The 27,093-nt window shown below is 32.5% G+C and overlaps 1 protein-coding gene and 1 long non-coding RNA gene across 4 annotated transcripts in view; one reads left to right on the top strand and one right to left on the bottom strand.

Moving 5' to 3' along the window:
• Positions 1-27,093, bottom strand: part of LOC126747486 (fasciclin-3) — a 630,854-nt gene that overhangs the window by 398,789 nt on the left and 204,972 nt on the right. The window lies entirely within an intron of this gene.
• LOC126747591 (uncharacterized) overlaps positions 22,535-27,093 on the top strand; it is a 38,864-nt gene continuing 34,305 nt past the window's right edge. The window contains exon 1 of the long non-coding RNA XR_007664289.1: positions 22,535-22,600. This is a non-coding gene — a long non-coding RNA (uncharacterized LOC126747591). The remainder of the gene's footprint in view (positions 22,601-27,093) is intronic.

Below are 27,093 nucleotides of genomic sequence, written 5' to 3'. Positions count from 1 at the left end.
TAATGAGAGTATTGAGAAGAATATCCAAGGCACTCCAAGTGACTCAGTTTCCTGGACCAAGACTCTCAATTGCTTGGAGAGCTATTGGAGTATTGAGAAGAATATTCAAGGCACTCCAAGTGACTCAATGGCCTGGAATAAACCCAGAATTATTCTGAAAGAAGCCTCAGAGAGCTTAGAAGATAATTCTAAGTACTCAAAGGAGTTCAATTGCCTGAAAGAGCTGTCACACTATTTAGAAGAGTATTCCAGGTACTTTCATTGACTTAGGTCCCTGGACTAAGACTCTCAATTGCCTGGAGAGCTACTAGAGTATTGAGAAGAATATTCAAGGCACTCCAAGGGGCTCAATTGCCTGGAATAGACCCAGAAGAACACTCAGAGAGCTTAGAAGGTAATTCTAAGTACACAAAGGAGTTCAATTGCCTAGAAGAGCTGCCACACTACTTAGAAAAATATTCGAGGCACTCCAAGTGACTCAGTTTCCTGGACCAAGACTCTCAATTGCCTGAAGAGCTATTAGAAGATTTATAAGAATATTCAAAGCACTCCAAGTGGCTAAAATGCATGGAATAGACCCAGAATTGCCCTGGAAGAACCCTCAGAAAGCATAGAAGATAATTCTGGGTACTCATAGGAGTTCAATCGCCTAGAGGATCTGCTATATTACTTAGAAGAGTATTCCAGGCATTTACAGGTGACACAGATCCCTGAACTAAGACTATCAATTGCCTGGAGAGTCATAAGAGTATTGAGAAGAATATTCAAGGCACTCCAAGGGGCTCAATTGCCTAGAATAGACCCAGAAGAACACTCAGTGAGCTTAGAAAGTAAATCTAGGTACTTAAAGGAGTTCAATCGCCTGGAAGAGCTGCCACACTACTTAGAAGAGTATTCCAGGAACTCCAAGTGACTCAGTTTCCTGGACCAAGACTCTCAATTGCCTGGAGAGCTATTAGAATATTGAGAAGAATATTCAAGGCTCTCCAAGTGACTCAATGGCCTGGAATAGACCCAGAATTATTCTGAAAGAAGCCTCAGAGAGCTTAGAAGATCGTTCTAAGTACACAAAGGGGTTCAATTGTTTGATAGAGCTGCCACACTACTTAGAAGAGTAATCCAGGCACTCCAAGTTACTCAGTTGCCTGGAATAGACCCAAAATTGCCTTAGAAGAACCCTCAGAGAGTAAAGAAGATAATTCTTGGTACTTAATGGAGTTCAATCGCCTAGAAAATCTGCCATATTACTTAGAAGAGTATTCCAGGCATTCCAAGTGACTCAGATCCCTGGACAAAGACTTTCAATTACCTGAAGAGTCATTAGGATATTTAGAAGAATATTGGCGGCACTCCAAGTGGCTTAACTGTTTGCAATAGATCCAGAAAAATCCTGGAACAAAAAAATACAGAAAAGGAAATAATAATGAGAAGATTTGACAAAAAATGCATGAAAAATATAAAATGCTTTTCTTCAGAGAGCTTGGAAAATAATTATATGTAAGACTCTCGATTGCCTGGAGAGGTTTTTAAATACTTAGAAGAATATTCAAGGTACCCCAAGTGGCTCAGTTGCCTGGAATAAACCCAAAATTACCCTGGAAGAACACTCAGAGAGCATAGAAGATAATTTTACGTACTCAAAAGAGTTCAATCGCCTAGAAGATCTGCCATACTAGTTAGAAAAGTATGCCAGGCACTTCTCAGATCCCTGGACTAAGACTATCAATTGCCTGGAGAGCTATTAGAGGATTTATAAGAATATTCAAAGCACTCCAAGTGGCTGAATTGCGTGGAATAGACTCAGAATTATCCTGCAAGAACCCTCAGAAGGCTAAGAAGATTCTAGGAACTCCAATTGACTTAGGTCCCTGGACCAAGACTCTCAATGGTCTGGAGAGCTATTAGAGTATTTAGAAGAATATTCAAGGCACTCCAAGTGGCTCAATTGCCTGAAATAGACTCAAAATTGCCCTAGAAGAACCCTCAGAGAGTTTAGAAGATAATTCTAAGTACTCAAAGGAGTTCAATTTCCTGGAAGAGCTGTCACACTAATTAGAAGAGTCTTCCAGGCAATCCAACTGACTCAGGTCCCTGGACTAAGACCGTCAATTGCCTGGAGAGAGTATTGAGAAGAATATTCAAGGCACTCCAAGAGCCTTAATTGCTTGAAATAGACCCAAAATTGCCCTGGAAGAACTCTCTTGGAAACTTGGAATATAATTCTAAGTATAAATGTAAATGGTATCATATAGATATGCTGGAGCTTTAGACAACAAAATTAATGATACAAACGGAGAGTATACATTTTAGTTATAGATACTGATACTGATATCCATTTAAATTCAGGTAATTCACGTGCAAATTTCCTGATTCCATAAACAAATCTGATGCAAGAATGTTGTACCCTTTAAAAGTTGATGCATAATAACTGAACTGAAACAGGATCAGAGTATTACATGTAATTTTTTTATAAGCAACACTCAAGCAATTTCCATGAAGATATAAAATTTTTAATGCTTCATAGGGTTTCTGTATATTTAATGTAACATGTTGCCGATATCGCTTCTTTTGATCTAAAATTAAATCTAAATTCCTTGCGTTACTAGTAATTTTGATTTGTCCATCATTAATAGTTACCTGAACATTCCCTTTCAACAGCTCGCATTTTCTTTTATTAACAAAAGGCATTGCTACAAATTTTTTAGAATTTAGTGTTAAAGAGTGCTCAGCAGATAAATTTGCAATAGTGCTAAGATCCTTATATAACAACATATTCTTACCAGACCTAAGACGCCTTACCCTTGCACTTTTTTTAAACTTTTGTCAATCCTTATAAAGTTATCTTGTAGTAAGAAAATAATTGTGCCAAACTCAGGACGACTCAATTTGTATTATCCTTCCTTGAAAAATACTTGTACGAAACCGTTAGGACTATCAAAACACATAAATCTTCGAAAAATGCAGCGAATGTCAAAAGGTATATCCGATTTCCGAACTCGGCGGATTTAAAGTTTTCCAAACTTAAAGGGATTTTGAAGTGGACTAGTAGGTGGAAGGGAAGGGAAACGGAGAGGGTGGGCAGGAGTTCAAAAAGACGAACGCTAATCGAGTTATTTAGATCTAAACTTTGAGGTTAGGCGACGTTTTGTATAAAGGGGCGCCGAGTATCGCGTGGGGCAAATATCGAAATATCGATTTCGAATAAAAGAGCGGTGGATTTTTAGATTTCTGGAGTTTGTTTAAAATGGAAACGAACTGTCTTTGTTTGTTTAGATTGGAATTTGGTTTTGGCTTCAAAGTTTAATAAAATGTTTAAATATTGAAAAGTATGTGGATATAGATAAACTGATTTTGCATTTAAGCCTTCTGTTTTTCATCGCATAATTTAGATCTTTAAATAGATCATATATTTATTACAAAGCGATCAGGATAACGAATAAATTATTTAATCAAATTGTGTATACCGGGTGTCTTAGAAATGTGGTTCGGCCCTATAACTTTTTAAATTTTTAAGTTAAAAAAATTTAGTTGTTCTATCTCTTTAAGGGCCAAATTACGAACTAGCTGGTAAAGTTCCTGTGTGTTATCAGGCAGATAAATTCTATCCTACCGGTAGCTGTAGGAGGAATTATGAATCAAATTTTAACCTGTTGTTAAGTAACAGAAGGTTTACAGTTTGGCAACAACGTAATTGTTGTGGCCGGTACAGTAATCTTAAGAAAAAAAAAAAAAATTAAGGTTATAAATCTGCGGTCCTGAGAAAATAAATAAAAATAATGGGCGTGTTTGGTTTTTAATAATAGTTACTTGTATACTTGTTTTGTGCCAAATCCGATATTCCTTCGGTTAGTACTAGTATTAATAGGTATTTGTATTTTAGTTTATTACCTTATCTACTTGTAAAAATGTTTATTAAAATTGACTGCTTTTTGTGGAATATGTATATATGTTTTATTATTGTGCAATAAAAAAATAAATAAAATTTATATATTGAAATTAATATCCTGAATTAATAAAGTTAATGCAATCTATTAAAATAATTATTAAATAAATATATTCGGTGTAGATTATTTTGTTTTTCATGAGGCTGATTAACATTATCAAGCATTTGTAAATCATTAATAAGAGCCTCTATCTCTTCATCATTTTCTGGTGGCCACTCCTCATTTTCTAATATTGCCAGGTTGTGTAAAATAGTTGTTGCAACAATAACATCTTGTGTTAGGTCAATTTTAGTTCGAAGTCCTATAGCTAAACAGGGAAAACACCTTTGCCATACTCCTATAGTTATCTTAATAATATTTCGAGTTCTTATTATCGACTCTTGAAATAACCTTTCAGCTTTATTGGTTGGATTTTCTAAGGGAGTAATTAAATATTTTTTTTGCATAACTACTATCTTTTATTAATAAAACATTTAGTTCATTATTTTCAAAGTGGGCCTTTAAAGCTGAATTATTAAAAATTGTTACCTCTGGAACAGAAACAAAACAAAGGTTAGGACACGAAGTCACGGTCTCATCAAATCCATATAATTTCTTAAAAAAGCTCAAAAGCTACACGTGTTTCGCTCCTGTCGGAGCATCATCAGGCCTAAAAAAAAAAAAAAAAAAAAAAAAAATGTTCTAGAGAAGCTTTTCTTGATGAACTAAGTATAATTAAACATATTGCTTTTAATAATGCTTTTTTACTTAATATAATTAATCGCCTTTATTCTAAATTCTATAATAAATACAAACTTACTTACAACTTAATCTATCTTAATAATGAAAATAGTCACCTTTTCAGATCAATGTCATTTTTTGGTAATATTTCTTTTCAGCTTGCAAAGTTTTTTAAGTCTACAAATCTTACGATTGCTTTTAAAACTACAAACAGTTTAAAAAGACAGCTAGTTAGTACAATAGATAAGGCAGATTTCTTATCAAAATCAGGGGTATATTCATTAAGATGTAATGACTGTAATGCCATTTACATAGGGCAAGGAACATACAAGTTTGGTGGACAGGTATAGGGATACTGACATGATCGAAACTAAATCGGCGTTTGCAAATCATTTATTGGCCTCCTCACATGGTTTTTCTTTAACTCAGGTAGTGGATATTTTGCATGAGTGCTCAAAAGGCAAAAAACTGGACTTGTTAGAGAAAATTGAAATAACTAAAGCTAAGAAGAGCCCTGTCCTTGAGTGTGTGAACGATATTTTCACGTTTGAACCTCACCTCATTTATAACAACCTGTCTTAAAAAGTCTTTTCTTTTTCGATTTTAGATATTTTTAGTTTTTATTGTTAAAATGTTTACTTATATTCACACTTAATAGTATAGTTCGGAGTGTTCCTCATGTTTTATCATGTTACTTGGTGGCCTATGGGTTAGACGCGCGCCTGTGAATCTAAAGGTTGCTGGATCGTTCCCCACTGGTAACATTTCACAATTTTACTTTTTTATTTTTTAAGCATACATTTTTGTCTATGGTGGGAATTGTTAACTTAACCTAGCTTTTCTTTTGTTGTTAGTTGTAATGTGATCTGTGTAGGTCTAGGTAATGAGTTTTATAAGCGTTCTTTTTGAAAAATATGTTAATGTCTTTTTTAGGCCTGATGATGCTCCGACAGGAGCGAAACACGTGTAGCTTTTGAGCTTTTTTAAGAAATTATATGGATTTGATGAGACCGTGACTTTGTGTCCTTACCTTTGTATTGTTTTCGTTTGGTCTCTTAGAGAAAAATGAATGATACGTTTCTATTTGGAACAGAACCGGGCCATCTGGAAACAACATTTCTTATTTTCATATTGTGATCACAAGCAACCATGGCATTTATTAAGAAGAACCCTTTTCGATTTCTGAACCACTCCACTTGATCATCACCTGGGCTTTGAATTCTTGTATGTGTTCCATCTAGCACTAAAAGCGCTGAGGGGAAAGCTGCTATATTGAAAAATCCCTGAACAATTCCCACTGTTTCTTCTTCATCTGGAAGTTTTACATATTCTCCTTTAAGAGAGCATATTGCCTTAGTTACTTTTTTTTATAATTTTACATGTTGTCGACTGATGAACACCTGAATGGTCACCAACAATTTAGAAGCTTCCTGTAGTATAAAACCGCAAGCATATTAATAATTGTTGTAGTGGAAATAAAGCATCATTCCTAAAATAAAATAATAATACATGCGTGGTAATACTAGTACCTACTAGCGTTGATTAAATAAAAATTGCCTTGCAAAATTTAACAAGTGGGCATATAACAGAGATAAATATTAGATATACAGGGTGTTTCAGAAATATGGGATCAAACTTCTGGGGGTTGTTCAGTGCAACAGAAGAATCCATTTGAGTATAGGAACCCATGTCTGGAAATGCGTCACTACGCTATTAAGACGCGTTAAAATTTATAAAAAACATTAATTACCTAAATAGGATCTGCTGCATTTATTTTTACCTTTTGTACATGATACTATAACAAAAATTGTTTAATCAACGCTTATCAATGTCAATTCTCAATGTCATGTTTAAAAATTTTATAGCTTACAATTTTTAAACATTTCTTGCTAATGGAAAACTTTACCAATCAAGAATTGGCGGATATGCATTTGGCATACGGAGCAACAAACTGCAATGCACGAGCAGTATCGTGGTTGTATCATGAACGTTATCCCGAATGACAGCATCCTGGTTACAAAAAGTTTATTGCGGTTCATTTGTGGCTCGCTGAGACAGGCATGTTTAAGACCAAGATGCATGATACTGATTGCTCGAACCGTAAGAATTTGAAAAAGAGGTGCTTCAGCGAGTTGCCGATGAACCATCAAATAGCACACGTGACGTCGCTAAGAATATGAATACGAGTAACGCTTTTGTCTGGTGGGTACTACACGAGCAGCAACTCCATCCTTACCACTTCCAGAAAGTTCAAGGTTTGACTGCAGCCAATTATCATCCTAGAGTTCAATTTTGTCGATGGCTTCTGGATCACATCATTGCACAACCAAATTTTTTACGATATGTTTTGTGGACCGATGAAGCCTCTTTCACAAGAGACGGTATTTTTAATAGTAGGAATAGCCATGTTTGGGACGAAGAAAATCCTTATGCAATTTTTCCAAGAAAACATCAGAATCGTTGGTCTGTTAACGTATGGCAGGCTAATTGGGCCATACCTTCTACCGGAACGGTTAACAGAATCTATTTATCTGCGTTTCTTGGAGAAAGTTCTCCCAGAACTCCTTGAAAATGTTCCACTAAACGTTAGACAGCAAATGTGGTTTCAGCATGATGGAGCGCCGGCTCACTTTGCTGTACAAGTACGCGAGTATTTGGCTCAGCGGTTTGGGCACCGTTGAATTGCCAGAGGTGGAGCAGTTTCTTGGCCTCCTAGGTCACCCGATTTAACGTCGCTCGATTTTTTCTTGTGGGGACATGTAAAGTCTTTAGTCTACGAAACTCCAGTAGAATCAAAGCTAGACTTAATTGGACGAATAGCAGCAGCATTTGAAATCATTCAAAACGAGGATCAAATGTTTAGTGTAGTCCGCCGAAATCATGTGCGGCGTTTAAATCGGTGTATTGAGGTTGGAGGAAGACATTTTGAACAATTGTTGTGATGGTATCATATACAAAAGGTAAAAATAAATGCATTAGATCTTATTTAGGTAATTAACATTTTTTTCTAATTTTAAACGCGTCTTAGGGCCGTAGTGGCATAGTGACACATTTCCGTGTTATGATATTATGTCTGTACATTTAATAGAATATTTAATGTTAGAGTCTGTTGATAGGCAATCCACTTTACTTGTATAATTGATCGCATGAATTCGCCTAACTTGCACTGTCACTGGCAGTTGGTTATGTCATTAGTCTGATGAGTGACACGAGGGTAGTCAAACAGATGTGCTATTTTAATAATGTTCATTAATTATTAAAAATATACTTAATCTTAATTAATATAAACAATCGTGTTTTATTTTGGCAAGTTTTCAAATCGTAACAACATAATATTCCGGACATGGGTTCCTATGCTCAAATGGATTCTACTGTTGCACTGAACAACCCCTAGAAGTTTGATCCCATAGTTCTGAAACACACTGTATTATATAACAGAGAACTTACTTAAAATTTGGGTGGGGATCATTTTAAAAATTTGATAAAATAATAAATAAAATTAAAATCTCGTAATAAAAATTGAACTTATTGAACCACTTTGCAAGCATATAGTTTAATAAGAGCAATATTTTCAAAATAATTACTCATGATGTCCATTTGAAACCTATAAACCTATAGAGGTTTGATTTTTATTAAGTTCCTCAACTTCATGCGACAAGCGGTAAACCATTTTTTTTTGGACAATCTAAATCGGCTTCAGAAATCTATTTCATCCCAGTAATTAAGATGGTCTATTTTCTCCTGTATAAAACGCGGTCATCGATAAATAATGTTTATAAAATCTTCTAATTCCTCCTAATCCGACTTATCTGACAGCACATCCAAATGAAAAAATTGGTTATGAATAAGATTGTTATTCATTTTCACAAAATACTTATACAAAATACGAACAAAATTTAGAATGTTATACACAAACTTTTTGCAAAAATATGCAAGCTCCAACTCTTTGAAAAATTTGAGGTTATAAAATTCCTAGTTAACCTTTTATACGCTGCTTTGTCCTGTTGTTAATTTATTCTACTAGTAAGCAAGAATTATCCCGCTGGTAAGACAAACAAGAAGTTCATAATTCAATTTTTAATGTTACCAGCAGGATAACTTTTCCAGACACTTTACCAGCCGGTCCATAGTTTGGCCCTAACCGGTTTAACCGGAAATGACCCTAACTTTCTCATTTTAAATAGGATCCTCCAATTTTTTTGACATATTTTGATAAAAAATAACATTCTAGGAAAAATTACAGGCCATATGTCAACTTTTGACACCTAACCTTTAAATTATATTTTTTTTTATATTTCAATCTATCATTAATTTTACATCAAGTAGTCCTAGAAAAATATGTCTTTTGTTTTTCACAGCTTTCCTAGATGAGTCTAAAGTTTGCAAAATCGTATTTTCAGCTAAAACGAATTTTTTTTTCAAATAGAACAACTAGGGTAGCTCATTACCATAATTAAAAAGTGTATGTTTTTGAAGGTGGTAGACAATGGTACAGTGAAAACATCTTGTCGAACTTGCATTGTCTTATTTATTTAATGTAACACGACGTTTTTAAAAAGTGTATGTTTGTGCAAATAATTTGATACCATACAATCGATATTTGGTAATTCTAATTAGTCTGAATTTGCAACAAAACAGTTTAGCGTCGCATACCTACCTAGTTTTTCCCAATTAAAAAACCAAAGATTGCTGTGAATTAATAAAATATTTGTTTCTGTTTTACATAGATTTTGTAGCGACTTTTTAGCATTTAGTAGCATTTGCGTAACATCTATTAAAAATCCAAGATTAACGAAAAATTAGACTCTCACCATTACCGTCTAATTATTAACGATAAATTAAAGAGCTTTTGAAGTGTTTTTTGTCGGTAGGCCAACTTACTATTGTATTATAGTAAAGTAAAGTTTATCATGCTTATGAAAAAAACACTTTCTTACAATCGTCACAAGTAGATAAATACATATTAAAAAATTATTTCACTTACAAATTATTAAAGTTTTAAATTGGAAATTAAAATCCTTTATCTAAAATATTAAAAAAATATCACCCAAGATACAATTTCACAAATACTAAATAAAATAATCACAATTTACAAACAGTTAAAATTTTGGAGACCCCAATATTAACTTCAATTTCCTAAAACCTATTTTTGTTTGATTTCCACCAATTTTCACAGTTGAGCTTGTAGATATTCATCAAAGCTATAGAAGGCTCTATCAGCAAGTAATTTTTTTACTGAGGCAGCAAAAAGTTTTTCATTTAGAGCTTTAATATTATCAGGAAGTTTATTAAAAAAGCTTGGGGCATAATAAGTAGTTGAGATACGAGATTTATTGAGTCTTAGAAAGTGCATTTCGAGGAAATCTACTTGTCGAGTGCTGTGAGTATGAATTTCTGATCTCTGGATATATTTATGTAAATTATTTTTTGTATATATTAGACATTCAAAGATATGCCATGATAAAAGTGTAAGAAATTTAAGTTTTTTAAAAGAGTCTCTCACATCGTCCCTGAAACTCAGACCCTCGACAACCTTCAGAGCTCTTCTCTGCAGTTTAAAGATTCTCCTAGCTTGAGGTGCATGACCTCAAGCCAAGAAACCATAATTGCAGGTGGACTGTATTAGCGCAATGTAAACCATTAACAAAACATCCTTATTTACTGTGACTTTTAAGCGTTTTAAAATAAATATTTGTTTTGCCAATTTATTTGCAATGAACTCCATATGCTTATCAAATATCATAGTAGGATCTAAGTGAACACCCAAGAATCTCACCCCATCCGAACTCTCAACATTGGTACCCTCTGTATTTCTCAAAGAGAATAGGACTTCCTCCGTTTTGTTGACATTTAGGCTAAGTCTATTTGTACTGAACCACTTGCCCAAATCTGACTTAACCTCCACCAACATCAGCTCCAGTTCTTGCAAACTAGTACTCCTGCAAAGAGCAGTAGTGTCATCAGCAAACAGCAGCAGCCTAGACTCAATTGACCTGCCAATATCATTGACATAAATAATAAAGAGGAGTGGCCCCAAAATAGAACCCTGTGGCATATAAATATAAATATAATATAATAAATATTATTATGAAAATGTAAATACATTAATTATTCTGCTAGTTTTTGTACAATTTTATTAGTATTCTGTAGTTAAAGTTGATTCGTAGGGTTTTTTTAGGGTTCTACTTACGTTTGGTTTATTATTTTCATCTATATTGTTTAGTTTTTAAGTAGTTCATCTTGTTCGAGAGCCCCATTTTGGCCACAATTTAGGTTATTTAGATTATATTATTGTAAATCCCACTTCTGACACCAATTGTAACGAAATTCGGGAACACTTTTATTAGTCAGTTTTTACCTTGGAAACAATTAAACGACAGTCAAGGCGAGTTAGGTTAGTGCTTTTAACGTTGACAATAAAAGTGTGTTCCCGAATTTCGTTACAATATAATAATACAATAGTAAGTTGGTCTTGGATTTGACGTATCATTGTTACGAATTGTCACGGCAACGTGTCAGTTTCTGATATAATTCGAGATATTCAGACATTGTGAGCATTTTGTGCCTTAATAAATTATTCGACATGAGTGTTTCATACTTTAAATACTTTTCATACTAACTTTAAAAAAAATGATATTTATTCAAATAATTCTGCACAAAAAATGTTGATTATTCATTTAACTACGATCTTTACTACTCGAAAATTAAAAGACAAGTAAAAGTAAAAACTAATTATGGGAACTAATATTAACTTATAAATGTTTATTTTACGATACATTAATAATGCAATAATATTATATGGATAAGCAGCATTGTCCGGTCATCGGAGTTATTGGCCTGGTTGCATCACATAGCTCATGTCAACTCTCAAATAATTTACTTATTTTGACAATTATAGTGGGGCGAACCACGTTTCTAAGACACCCGGTATAGCTTTTTGCTATTCAAAACTGTAACGAAAATTCATTAATTTTAGTATGAACTAAAAGTTGATTTTAAGTTGTCTATAATGTTGATTTTCGGATACGTCAATATATCGCTTTTGAATAAAGGGGCAGAGGGATGGATTTTAGGCCTAAAGAAACTTTAGAGATTGTTTAAAGTATAAACAATCTTTGTTGGTTTATTTGGTTTAGATCCCAATTTCGGTTCGAAAGCTTAAGAAAGGGTTTAAGTATTAAGCAGATTATATGATACTCTAGATTCTGAATATATCTCTTAGATTGGCGTTCGTGTGAGGGATCAAAGATTTTTTTAATAACAGGAAACTTGATTAATTTTTTATTTGTAGTTGCAGTTCTTGCAAAATAATTTTATTTACTATCAAATTTAAGCAAATTTTTTTTGAAGTAAAATATGCTTCCAATTAATAACTTCTTAAAAAAAAAGTACAGAGGGGTGCTTAATGTTATATTTGACAAAGCTCTGTCAATCACCTCCTCCAGTTATCTAATGTCACACATTATTTTAAATGGCAGACAATTGTCCATCTTATTTTGCCAAAAAAAACATGACGCAAGTTGCAGCGATTTACCAGTAAAAATGTATGGTAATATACACTTCATTAAGTAGAAATAATATAAAAAATTATCCTCGAAAATAAAGTTTATCCTTTAATGGCCCAATCTTTGGAAAACCAAGTGGATGAAAATGGTGTTGGGATTGTAATTCGAACAATATGAAGCTCCCTCGTACTACTCTTTGACAGCCCAAGGATGGTTTAACCCTTTCATCCCGAACGGTACACATATGTACCAGGCAAATTTAAAAATTCCTGTTTGTAAAATAAAGCGTTTTATTTGGTATAAATGTGTACCGGTCCGGTGTATCAGGCTTCCGCAGTATACCTAGAATATGCATTGTGGTAAATAGTAGCAGCAGTATTGCTGCAATCAAATTAGTTATTTAGGACACTCAAAGTGCTTATTTATGCAGTTTTTTTTATTAAGTTTTATTTATTAGTCAATTGCAAGTGCAGTGCTGTTACAAAGGTAAGTCAAAACTATGTTTTATTTTTGTATTTTTGGGTATGTTCGTGTGGTACATATATGTACCACCAGGTATTTATGATGGTACACATATATACCAACAGGTCTGTAATTACGTTTATTTGATTTCAGCTTCAATATGGATGCCGCCGTCCGCTTTTACGAAAAAAGCTGGAAAAGCTTATTGAAGAATCCTCAGATTCAGAACCATTTTTTGCTGGCTCCAGTGATAATTATGAACCAGATTCCGATGAAGAAGCTGGCAGTGATACGTCGGATATGTCTTCATCGTCTTTATCGGAAACAATGCAAACCACTGTGCATCGAAACTCAGACAGAAACTCTGCGCAACCACCACAGGTAATTGTTGATAGAAACCTAGTTCTTGACTGGGTCATTCCTGACGAAAAATTTGAGCCTCCTAAAATCCTTCCTCCTGAAAGAGAGTGTATGCTGGCTCCAAGCAGTTGACACCTATGCAAATTTTTCATAAAGTATTTCCTCATTCTCCTTACTTGCACATTGCAAATTGTACAAATGAACGTCTGAAAATCCTAAACCAATTAAAAAAAAGGAATGAGAAAATGACTGAAAAAGGAGAAATACAGAAATTATTTGGCTGCATGTTCATTATGTGCTACAATCGCCTTCCAAGCCTAAAAAATTATTGAAGCGAGAAGGAGTCAATGGGAAATAGCACAATTCAAAAAACTTTTTCAAGAGATCGTTACATGACTTTGAGCTCAAAAATTTACTTTGCTTCTCCTCAAAAACCCCCAAATGCTTAAAAAACATATTATATTGAAGATTTATTATCTTGTTTCGAATACACATTTCCAAAATGTCGCCAGGATAGCCAGTATCAAAGTATCGACGAATCTATGACAAAATTCAAGGGTCGATTTTCTTTGGAACAATATATGCCCCTCAAACCAACCAAGAGGGGCATAAAACTATGGCTTTGCTGCGATGCAAATTCCGGCTATACGTATGATGTCAATGTATATTCTGGAAAAGAGGACCCAATTTCCGCTAAAAATCAATCCCTAACTTTAGGAGAGCGAGTCGTAACAGCTCTTGCGTCTACTACTATGCAACCTTGGGAACTTGCATGTCCAATCGCAAGAAAGTACCAACTATGGGAGACAAACTCCAAAAAAGGGAATCTCAATTTAGAGGCACTTCTTCTGGATTACTTTGTGTAAAAAGGCAGGACACAAAGAACGTTATGCTAATGAGTAACTGTCATAAGTCCAATTTGACAACAATTATCAAAAAAAGCAAAACCGGTGAACAACAAAATATCGAATGTCCAGAGGCCATTTCTTTTTACAGAAAAAAAAACAAGGGGTTGATCGGGCTGATCAATTTATGATCATGATTGAAAATCAGCAAAGTGGTGGAAAAAGGTGTTTTACACATTCCTGAATATGTGTGCAGTAAATTCGTGGATAACGTATATTTTTTTTTTCTTTCATAATTGTATTTGTTTTCATTCTTTATAAAATAATATGTAAAGAATTTACTGGATGTGATATTTGGCGTTTTATAATTCATATTTTAGTCAATAACGGATACACGATGGTATAAACTTATTTTATTTTTATGTTAGTGTGAGTCAGTGTGCAGTTTTTTGTATTTATATATTATTATAGGTGTGTCTTTTCTGTTAATTAGCGTTCTGCTCCGTATTATTTAATTTTGTTAATTTTACTTAGGTCTGATGATGCCCTAATGCGGCGAAACGCGTAACCTTTAAATAGACGCTTGATTATGAGACTTGGACTTTGAGTTTACTTTCTCCTCCCCTTTATTCATAAATCATTATGATATCCACATATTCTTCGTTAGAGTATGTCGCCATTGCAACAACAAAATAGTCAACAAAGTTTAAAAATAACAGAAACTTAATAAAACGTAACAAAAAACAACAAAACTTAACGAGAAAATACAACCGAATGAAAGAATCGTGGAGTACAGAAATCTAGCACACACGTTAGACAGCAGAGGCAATGATGTCTCAACTAAAAAATAAGATTACATGGCTACTGCGCCATGTAATGGACTTCGGACTACAACTGTAGAAATACGACAAAGATGTCGGGCCTGCATTCGAAACAGAGGTGAACAATTTGAGCAGGATTTGTAAATGATGAAATAAATGTTTAAAAGGCTACTTTTGTTTTTTAATGTTATTTTTCCTGCTTTGAATCGCTGATTAAGACAAAAACTTGTTTTTATTCGCCTGTTGAATATTAGAAAATTGCGACTATGTTTAGTAAATTTGAAAATTAGTCATGTTACCAATTACTTTTTATGACATATTGCACATCATTAGAATGGAAACAGACTAGAGATGTTTTTAAAAAAATTGGGAGATCATGATCACTTTTAGTTTTTTTTTTTATTTAAACCGAAAGTTGACGTTTAAGCTTATTTTTTACTGAAAAAAATGTTTGCAGCGCTGTAAAAAAAAACTAGATGTCGCTGGCGGGTAATTTTAATTTCAAAAGAAGCGTCAAACATTGCGAATAAAAGGTCGAAAATAAAATTTAGTAAAAATTAACAACTTTTAAATTTTGAATGTTTTTTAAATAAATGTTCACCCAAAACCATTAAAACTCAGTATAAAAAAATCTGTTTGAGCAAGATTTTTTTATGAGGGCTGAAGAGGTAGCCAAAGACCTCCCCAATCACTGAATTTAGTTTGGCACACGATGCACCAAACACCCTGTATAATATTTTACACTATTTATTACTTAAACTAAAATATTTTAATTCAGGGACGAAAGGGTTAATGAACAGTTTCCAGGGATGTGGATTGGCAGACGTGGGGCAATGGAATGGCCCGCACGGTCGCCAGATTTAACACCACTTGATTTTTTTCTTTGGGGGTATTTTAGAAGCAAGGTTTGTAAAATCCAACCTGACACCCACTGAATCCACCCTTGCTCTAATTAATTATTAATGATTTTTTAGAACGAGTTACTCGAGAAACACTTGCCAATGTTCAGGAGCAATTTCAAAAACAGATTTTATTATTGTCTCGCGAATAACGGAGCACATTTTGAGCATTTAATAAAATAAATTCTTATAAAAAAAAAAATTTTACAACCTAACCTAAGTCTTTAAACTTACATTTTTTATACACTGATAGGTGAATTTAATTTTTTTTAGTACTATTGAATAGACATTTTAATACTGATTACAATGGTTGAGTCACACGATAAAAGTTTCCATTTTATTTATCAGAGTGAGGTTCTTACCTCCAGCTAGGAGGTAAGAATTTATTAAGGGTACACCGTTTTACAATTACAGTATTGTATAATATATTCTTGTAAACAAATCTGATTTTAACAACTTTTCATAGGAAATGTATTCCCTTGTTTAAAATAAAAATGTTGACAAAAAATCATAAGTACAAACACTCTCTCTGAAAGTTAGGCTCAATTAATAATATACTCCTCTTTGTCCACTTATCCTGCCTGTCTTTGCTGGCCAAAAAAGTCCAATTTTCGGTCCATTCCATTTGGATATAAATAAAAATAATCCTGTACGGATAAACTCCTCCTACGGTCCAAGTGAACTTATAACACAATCCAGGTAAATAAAAAAAAAAAACAAAAATCCGCAATATCTGAACGTTCAACTTACCCCGGCTATCCCATCTTTCATACCTTTCAAAACCTATTAGCCAATACGGTTAACAACAAAATGGATAGAGCGCAGTCTTGCCCGGGTCCCCGGTGTGTTTTCACATTGATCATTTTTCCGTCGACAAGTAAACAGGCATACAAAAAGAGCGACGTTTTACTAGGTTTCCGATTGATTACTTTTTTAAAATTCGCTAATAAAATTATTTGGCTTATATTCAGTTAATCGACAATAGGTTAATAAATCGTTCAACTAGTCTCACTTAATTTATTTTAAAAGAATTATTTAGTTATACACTAAAGCCCTATTTTATTTTTTAAAAAAGTAATTAGAGTACAGCTTTTGATGATGGAACTCTTAGATATTTTAGGATAGTAGGATATCTGAAATTCTACTGGTTTCTGTAAAGCCTTAGGATGTACGATAAATGAAGTTGAGTCTTGCATATATAAAAGGTTTTTTTGCTATCACTTGTCTATTTTGTCAACAATAGCAAATACTAATTCAATAATGTATTGACTTCTGGATACATAGGGTACATACATACTCATAGTTAGTAAGAAATCTACAGTTTGGGTTCTTGAAAAAAAAATAAAAACGTATAAATAGAAAAACTTTTGCATCATATGTTGACATTCTAACCTAGGAAACTCTAAAATACTCATATTAAAGTCTCTTAATGATCATACTTCTTCAAATTTGTTTTTTGACTTGCAACAATATAATTCGAAAAAACTGGAAAAGCTTTTGCTGACTTGTTAACATATTCGTTTTCTTAATCGATTCGTATTATATATAAACATAGATTCTAAAGTTTTCCATCACCCCAAATTTCTAAAAAATGTGTTGTATTTGTAATTGAATAATTATTTTACCTTTGGTATTTATGCAACCTTAAAGAGGCCAGTCCACACTGTCTATACAGGGTGTCCCAAGTTCAAGGGTGACCATTGGGATCTCGGAAAGGGTAAGAGTTACGGGGTCGGTTAAATGGAGGCAAAGCTGCGCAATTTGGAATTTAATAAAATGACGTGTAAAAAAAAAAACGAAATTTGTCAAAATCGTTTTTACTTTCTATCGGAAAACTCAAAACAGTTTTTTTATGGCCACTTTTTATATTGTATAACATGACGCAAAAAAAAAAATTACTCCGACGTTTCGTTTTTTTTCGATTATCATCAACTTTATTTTTTCTTATAGGTGCCATATTGGATTTTCTAATTTTTAAACAGTAAGTTGATGATGATCAAAAAAAAAAAAACGAAACGTCGGATCAATTTTTTTTGCGTCATGTTGTAGAACATAAAATGTAGTAATAAAAAACTGTTTTTAGTTTTCCGATGTCTCTTTAAGTAAAGACGGTAGAAGGTAAAAACGATTTTGACAATTTTCGATTTTTTTAGGATAACTCTGAAAATATCCGGAATTTTAAAATTTTTTAAACGTCATTTTATTAAGCTCCAAATTGCGCAACTTTGCCTTCATTGAACCGATCCTGTCACCTTCGAATTTGGGACACCCTGTTCAGTTGGAGATTGTATAGACTTGTTAAGGAATATTGTCCTATTCATCCCGAGCATTATCAATAAGCTTTTTAAAAATCCTAAAGTAGATTTCTGCGCGATGCTACTGCCCTGTAAAGCATATCCCAAACATGTTCTATCGGATTCAAGTCTGGCGATAGGGCGGGTCAGTCCAAGTGTTTGATCCTTCTTGATACAGTGAGGTGGGGCGTTATTATTCATAAAATATAAGAATAGACTAATTACTTTTAAGGAAAACAATGAAGCAAATAGAAAACGCTATAATATTGACGTTTTCACTGAGATACATGATGTCATATATGTGAACCGAATCTCGTGGAAGAATTAAGACAGGACATGGAAGGAAGAAATCAGAATTTCAACTGGCTTAGGCTGGATTTGTACTACCCCAGAGTCGTAGAACAAATGGAAAATGCTAAAACGCAACTACGTTTATTGATAGTTAAGGTAATCAGTTATCAAAATTAGGTGGAGAAAGGTTTAGGTAGAGATAAGCCTGATACAAGTTACTTAATCTATTAGTGCTTTTCTTGACCTGCTTATGGTCATACAAGGGATTGTTACTGCAAAATAGTAAAGGAGCAAATAAAAAAAGTTTTAAATTATTCAGTGAAGTTTGACACATTAGATCATAATTGGAGAAAGAAACATTTAGGTATAGTTTAACCTGGGTTTTCATTATCGTCTTCATTTAAAATTTAGCTGTATTTCCTATTCTGGAAACTAAAGAAGAAAGAGTGCTTGGACCCAAATGATTGAAATAATTAAAAGTGGCAAGGATGAATCAAGATCTCTATTACTGGATTCAACTCGAAAAAGAGACGAATAACTGTTACTGGAAAAGAGACAAATGGAAAATACTATATTACATTGATTGATGATTGACACATCATCATAATTGGAAGGAGAAGCATTAAGGTGGGGTTAACCTATTAGGATTTTGGTTAACGTGTTCATGTGGAATAGGCTTAAATATTATAATTTTATAAAGGAAATAATTTTATAAATGGAATAAAGTTAAAATAATAATTAATAAGTGCCTAAAAAGTTTTTTATTTTATTTCAGGCAGTAATTTTTAACTTATTCCAAGCAGTTTTAAATATTAATTATCATCTGCCTGCATGCCCATGATGCATGTCTTGATGTTCCTATATGTATGAATTCAAAATTGAATAGAACGACGTTTTTTCCCTTAAATTCCTCTTCAGGAACTTCTTAGTCTTACAATAAAAAAATATGAAAATATTCCAAATGGTCCTAAGTTATACTCAAAAATGTTCATGTTGTAATATGAGTTAGAAAAACCTAAATTTAGCATCTCTTAAACTTTGATGTACAAAGTATCTCTAACTTAGAACATTTTTGAGGTAAAAGAAACGCTTTAATATGGAATTGTTGTAAAAAACCGACGTTTTTTAGTCAAAAACCCTTTTACGTAATTTCCAATTTTTTCTTATAATATTTTTAAAAATAGTAGAACTTTACTATGAAAATTAGGTCTTAATTGAAACTGCCCGTCCTTTCGAAATTTTTAGTCTAGAATGACTTTTTTACACATAGATTTATTCCTAGACAATCCATTATATTACTGTAAAAAATTATAAAAATGTTCCAAGTGGTTCCTGAGTTATACTTAAAAATGTCCACTTATGCTTAAAGTCCAGTGCAACAATATATTAGAATGGTCACCTGTCAAAACACCAGCATTTTACTTCTCAAACAATGTAAATAGAAGGTGGATGACATTGTTTGGCAGTTGGAATGCTGGTGTTTTAACGGGTGACCATTCTAATATATCGTTGCACTGGACTTTACAAACCTTGACGTTCTAATACGAGTTAAAAAAACTCAAATTTGGCAGTTATTACACCTTGACGGATAAAACTGTCTCTAACTGAGGAAATATTTAAGATACAAAAAACGGTTTGATATGGAGTTATTTAAAAGGCAACATTCTTACTTGGACAAAAATCCTTTTAAGACATTTAAAATTATTTCTTAAAATATGCAAAAAAACCAACATTGATCATATTTCCAATTTATTTTTATCTAGAATAACGTTTTTATCCCCGTAAATCCATCTTCAGGAACTCCTTAATATGATTTATAATTCATGCCTTGAATAAGTCAAAGATAATTAATTAATGCCTAAAATAAATTGTAAGTTTCTTATTTTATTTATTTTATTAAGTATGTAAAGCTAAGTAGAGTAAAAAAGTTTTCCCATTTTCGACCAGGCAGTTGAGGTTTTTTATTTTTTAACTGGCCAGAAGATATAAAAAATGGCAACAGCGCAGTTCCAACTGCCTGGAATAAAGTTAAAATAATTAATAAGTGCCTGAAAAGTTACTGTTTTTTTTATTATTTCAGATAGTAATTTTTCCGGTCAGTTTTTAATGTTCATTTTTACCAGCCTACATGCTGTTGGTACATAAAAGTCCTCAATTTTATATGCAGTAGTCTCCTAATTCTTCAAATGGTTCCTAAGTTATACCCAAAAATGTCTAGTAATGTATAAAAATCTCAATGTTGCCATATAAGTTAAAAAAACTCAAATTTAACCGACCTTGAACCTTGATGGATCGAATTGCCTCTAACTCAGAAAATTGTTGAGGTTCATGACTTGGCATAGAATTGTTGGAAAAGAGATGACCTTTTTTTATACAAGAATCCTTTTAAGTAATTTCCAATTTTTTGTTAAAATATTCCTAAAAATCGTGGAACTTTACTATGTAAATTGACAATAAAAATAATAAACTACAACCAAAATTGCCTGGATTTTTGTCTAGAATGACGTTTTAAGCCCTAGATCTATCATGAGGGTCTCCTTAATATAAAAGTAAAAAAAATATGAAAGTATTTTTAGTCGTTTCTAAGTTATAACCAAAATTGTCCACCAATGCGTAAAAATCTTGATGTTACGAAAACTCAAATTTAGTATCGCTTAAACAAAACTGCCTCAAAGTCAGGAAGTTTTTGAGGTATATAAAACTTATAATCTGGAATTTTTGGAAAAGAAACGCTCTCTCTTGAGCAAAATCCCTTTTAAGTCTATTTTAATTATTTCCCAAATTTTTCCAATAAAAATTGTATATTTACATTGAAAATTGGCAAAAAACCTTGTCGCAAATAAGCTGCCTATACTTTTGAAATATTTTGTCCAGAATGACGTTTTTACCCTCAAATTTACCCTCTCTTTTGTAGATGGCACTTAAAGCTGTCTTGTAGTACATTATCTGGTTTGATGAAGATAAGTTGGCTTTGAATATAATAAACACACAACGCAACAACCAATTTTTTGCAAAAAATGGTTGTGATAAAAGGGAAATCACCACTATATAGTTCATTCAACTTCCACGCATTCAGTCATCCAAAGGTAGAATTAGATAATAAATAAATTACAATTATAAAAAAATATGTCAGCTTCTACAAGTCCGACCTGTATTTTACAGCACTGTACGTACAGTAAAGCAGAAATAAAAAAAACTTAGATAAATGATAAACCCAAAAGAGGTTCATTTTACGGCATTTTTATTAAGCGACTTCGTACATTAAACACGTAAAGAAAGGTTTTAATATGAAATACAACAACTGCAATCCGGGACCCGTTATTTCAAGAAACGTTCTCTTACACACAGGTATAAAGTTTTAAGTTCTGCTTTCACGACAGCAGTGGAAAACAAAAGGACGCTGAAAAGAATCCCATGCATTCTTGAGTTACAAGCTTTTTTTAAATAAAAGTGCCGTGTAAGAAAGGCTCGTTTTCGCTCCAGTTGTGAAATTCCCCATTCTTTTAATAGGAAACAGTTTTTGGGGTTGAATATCTAAGAGAGAGCTGAGAAAAATATTATATAACTAGTATTCACACCACTCTTTTACTAAATTACCAACAAACAAACAGACTGATTGATAAAATTACAATAAAATACTTTTATAAGGTTTTTTGCACGATACGAATAAAAATATAAAAGAGGAACCCAGATATAAAACGGCTGGAATCTGAACCCCCGCTGTTACGGATCCGATTAAGTATGGTTTTTCAAAGAGAAAAAAAAATCAAATATATTTCATGCCTACCCCGGTGGGTCTCAAACGAAACGGTAAAAGAACTAAAATACCCAAATTATATATTTCGAAATGGAAAAATAAAACGAGAGTTATTGTGATCGTTTTGAGTTGCCACAGATATTACGAAAACAACGAGACTTAATTGGAATGCTAAATGAAAGGGTCGGTTTTTTTGCCTAAAGGAGTTATTTCGGATTTAAATTTGAAAGTCTTTAGATATGTAAAAGTATAATGGTTAAGTTAATAAAAACCTCTTTTTTTCTATCACTAGACTATCAGTCTCTGCAATTGTAGTATAATATAATATTTAATTCTTTATGGTCTAGTGTGCTATAAATCATTTTATCGCATGGTTTTCAAATATAGTTCTTAAAAAAACCACGCTTTTTTCAGGTAAATATTACATAGTTTAGAGCTTACGTAGGTCACTGCGCCAGTTACCCGACCGGCGCCTGTTTTCGACTAGGGTTTGTGAAGTCTGTCTAAAATAAGAAAGCGAATTGCAGCGGTTTCTCTCTATCATTAAACCCGTTTTCAATAATCCTTTCTCTTTCTACTCTAAACATTTCAATATTCTAGGGTTAAAAGTCACCTGTCAGTGTGAACACAAAAGTCAAGCCGTGTAGAACGTAGTAATTTTGTTCAAAAATTCGTAGTGAACTGAGCCATGTAAAATAGACGGTAAGCCATAAAATCTTGCTTGTGTAGTATTGTTTTATATTTTAGGACCATAGTTAGTATTATACCTTTTAAAATATAGTATTAGAGTTCGTATTAGGTAGTCTCGACCAGGTGGTCGAAAATGGGGTATACGACGTTACGTTTTTATTATCTCTTTTTATTTTATTGCTTTTAAGATAACTTTTTCTCATACTAGAATATTAGTGTGTATAATATGTAAAATACTAAGTCTAGTTTTTCGACCACCATATTTTTACGAGTTTTTAAATGTCCGAGATACCTACCTAAATTACCTACAAAATTATTTCAGAGATGACCCCCTACCAAAAGACCCACCACTACCAGTACCGGCAAAACGGGCCAAAAATATCCACAAAAAATAAAAAGAAGAGAAAAAAGACATTTTTTCCAATATACAGAAGATATTCTTCAAAAAGCTCTTAATGAAATTAATTCGGGAAATTTAAGTATAAATAAAGCTATAGTCAGCAATTCAATGTGCCTAAGACTACGATTATAGACCGGATGAAAGGTAGATCTACAGGAGAGAGACAAAAAACTGGACCTTGGTCACCATGTCGAAAATAAAATTAAAGAATGAGTAATAAATATTGCTAAATGTGGATTTCCTCTTAAGAGGACTGACCTACTGGATACTGTGGAGAAAATAGCTAAAGATTTAGGAAAAGATCATTTATTTAAGGGCGGAAAACCCGGGCAGAAGTGGTTTCTTAATTTTCTTAAACGCCATCCTGATATTAGTCTATTGACAATGCCAATGTGGGTAAAGAGTAGCTCTTCCAATATACTCGTTTGAAAACTTGAAGGTACAATTAAACGATACCCCCACATTAAACAACTGTGTTCAACAGATAGATACTTCGTTTTTTCTTATAAAAAATCATTGCTAAGGATTGGATCATTAACAGTTTGCTCTTTAATTTTCAAAAAATTTACTGGAAAACCGGAATTTTGAATATAATTTAAATATGACACTTTATCATTGTCACTTGATGAAAACACAATGGAACTACTATTATAATAATAGTGAATATTTTCAACACTAGTTCCTAGTCGAGACAAAAAAGCCGAGTAATTCTTTTTTGTGTTGACGTATTTAATTTCAAAGTTAAATGATGATAAAATATACGCCCATCTTTGTAGGCGATTAGCTGCAAAAACCGGAAGCCCCTTTTTATCTCCAAAAATGGCTAAAAGGGGCTTGTCATCTGTATACAAGGTAAATTTTGTCCCATACAAAAATTGAAAAAATTTTTTTACTCCAAAAATTTGCTAGAGCCTCTTTTTCAATTTGTGAAAAACCTAATTCGCTTTTACTTAATAATCTGGAAGCAAACGCGATTGGCCTCTCAGAACCGTCTGGATAAAAATGACTAATAATCGCTCCAAGCCCTACACTGCTAGCATCCATTAAGAGGTTAATGGGTATTTTGGGATCAAAATGAGCCAGAACCGATGGAGAAGTTAACATTTCCTTGATTTTAGAAAAACTATTTTGACATTCTGTACACCATTCCCAAGGAACGTTTTTTTTAAACAAATTATATAAGGGGAACAGTATTGTTGATGCATAAATTTAACATAATAATTTACCCCCCCCTAAAAATGATTTCAGTTCTGTAATATTTGAAGGATTTTTAGTTTTAATGACGGCTTCTATTCTTTCTTGGGTTTTATGTAGCCCAAATTTATCGATTCGATGGCCCATGTACGTCAAGGAGTCTTGCATAAAGCTGCATTTGTTTTTTTTTTACTTTAAGGCCGCATTCACTTAATTTTGTAAAAACCCGTTCTAACCTCTCTAAATGTTCAAGGTCATTTTTTCCCGTTATTAGAATATCATCAAGAAACGCTATAACGCCCGGTATACCGTTAAATAGTTGTTCCATAATAACTTGAAATATGGAGGGTGCACAATGAATGCCAAAGGGTAGCCTCTGATAAGAAAATAAACCTCTATGTGTAGAGATTGTCACCAACTCTGTAGAATTTTCATCCAGAAGAATTTGCTGGTATGCCTCCGACAAATCGATTTTTGAAAATTTTTAAAAATAACTGAGGTTATATTTAAGCCCCAAATATGTAATTCATCCACGTTCAAGTTAATCTTTAATTGAACCAAAAAGCCAACCAAATATGAAGAATTTTAACAGAAATAAATGAAAACTCATATTTCCAATATCGGTCCAAGAAAAAAACTATAAAATTACCATTAAGTTTAACAGAATAAAATGTACAAACTAAGAAACAAAATTTTAAATAGTAAACACCAGTAAAAAAATGATTATTAAGTAGACAGAAAGGGTATGTTCAGTACCATTAAAAATTTCATGGATCCATGTGGTACCATTTTTGTAATAAAGTCATTTAGTAGTTTGAAAGCAAAAAACCAACATGGATAATAAGAGATAAATTATATATATATAATTATGTATGTATATATATATGCTTTGTTCCTTTATAAAAGAGGACTTAACTTTACCTAAGAAAAGCACTTTCCAGAAACTATTTAAGGGTATATCCTTCGATACTGGTATGGTGATGAAAGCTACTAACAAATTCAATGACATAATAGATAGGTATGTTGACATGGAATCTGTAGTTTGCCAATCATGATTTAGTATTTATGTTAAAAATGGAATAAGCCATAATAGCTTATTTTCTTACATGGAACACAATTAACTCATGAGAACGTAAATTACGCAATAAGCAAGACATTACCAAAACGCAAGAGCAAAGGCGTATTGTCAGATGATAAACAGTAGCATAAATAAGGATGAGAATATTTATCTCTCTTATCTCTAATAATTTGCGAAATATATTGATTATGAATGTGTAGTACCTGCATATTTTAAATTTAATAATTTATCTTAAATTTGATAATTCATATTTATTTTTTAATTAGTTCCAATAGCTGTTGAAGGTGCGCTGTAGTCGCCTCGTAAACGTAATGCCATCTGGTATGCATGTGAACTATCGAAAACTTTTTTTGAATGAATTATGACATTGAAAAAGATCCTTAATAAAAATTTAAAAAAAAATTGGTTAAATGAACCGAATTAAAAAAAAAACTTAATTTACTAAAACAAGCAGATCCCAATAATAATAATAATTAATTTACCTAAATAAAATAAAAATATAAACAATATTTTCCATTAAAATCCGATTTGCAAAAATTATTTTTTTACGAAAAAAAGTGGTCGATCCTCAAACTTTATGGCGCCTTGACCCTTAAGGGTATCTTAAAGCATGCAACAAAGGCCTGCTAAGTTAGAGGCTTGAACTATTTTAGAGCCATTTCTTAAATTTTTCAGGTAGTTAGTTAAGTAGTTAGTGTTTCAACAGATTTGCCAGTTGAAAAAAATTAAATTTTCATTTAAAATTAGTGTTTTTTACTTTTTTTTCACTTAGTACTTAGTAGAGGTTATTAAAAAAAAAAATTCTATGCAGTTGAGACTGATTTTAAAGTAATTCTTTAAAATTTTCCAGGCAGTTGGAATTGTTTTAGTTATTTGATTAATTGTTATTAGTTAAAAAAAAATTCCAGGCAATTAAGACTATGTCAAGTACTAGTTTAAGAAATATTAAAAAACTTGATGAGGGTTAAATTCAAGGGATCCAATTACTTTGAATCCTAATATCTCCGAATCTAATTGATTAATTTAAATAAAATAATATAAGGAATATTCAAAAGAATATTCTTGCCAAATTTTGTTAAGAGATCAATCCAATTTAAGTAACAGTTTACGAAATATTGAAGTTTTTTTAACATTTAGATTTAAAGAGGTCCACCTATTTTGAAGCCTAATATTTTAAGAATTAATTAGTCTATTTTAATGAAATAAAAAGTAGAAGATTCTTTATAAATTGTGTTAAAAGATCGGAATGGCAAAAAACTGTTCGAAAATGGCAGCGACTTCCAGAAAACACGAATGTAACAGTAAATAAAATGATTTTCTGTAAAGTTTTCCAAACAACTATGAAATGAAAACTCATATCATAAATGGATTTAGAAAATGCGGTCTTTATCCATTAAATCCTGATAATGTAGACTATTCTAAATGTGTCCAAAACCTTCTTGAAAAGCAAAATGAGCCTAGTAATAAAGTTAATAAAATAATAACTAATGAGGAGTTTATAGCTGCAGAAAAAGTGATTCTTTTAATAAAAGAGAGATTGTCTGCTAAAGATATTGATGCAGACACCGTTTTAAATGAAATACATTCTTTTCAAAATGAACTGAATAAGAACATACATATTTCTGAACTTAACAATGAGTTCATAGAAAACGGCAAAGAAAAGGGAACATCAGATTCTATTATAGACATTTCCGTATTGAATGATGTTCGCGAGACTAATGTTTTAGAAAATAGCAATACTTATGAAATCATTAATCTGGAACCCAATTCTCGATCACCTACTTTTCAGCAAGATGAGCTTGAAGAAATATATCGTGAAATCGCCTGTCCAGA

Source organism: Anthonomus grandis, chromosome 2 (assembly GCF_022605725.1).
Source record: "Anthonomus grandis grandis chromosome 2, icAntGran1.3, whole genome shotgun sequence".
Classification (NCBI taxonomy): Eukaryota; Metazoa; Arthropoda; class Insecta; order Coleoptera; family Curculionidae; genus Anthonomus; species Anthonomus grandis.
This window is presented reverse-complemented; position numbering and strand designations above follow the sequence as displayed.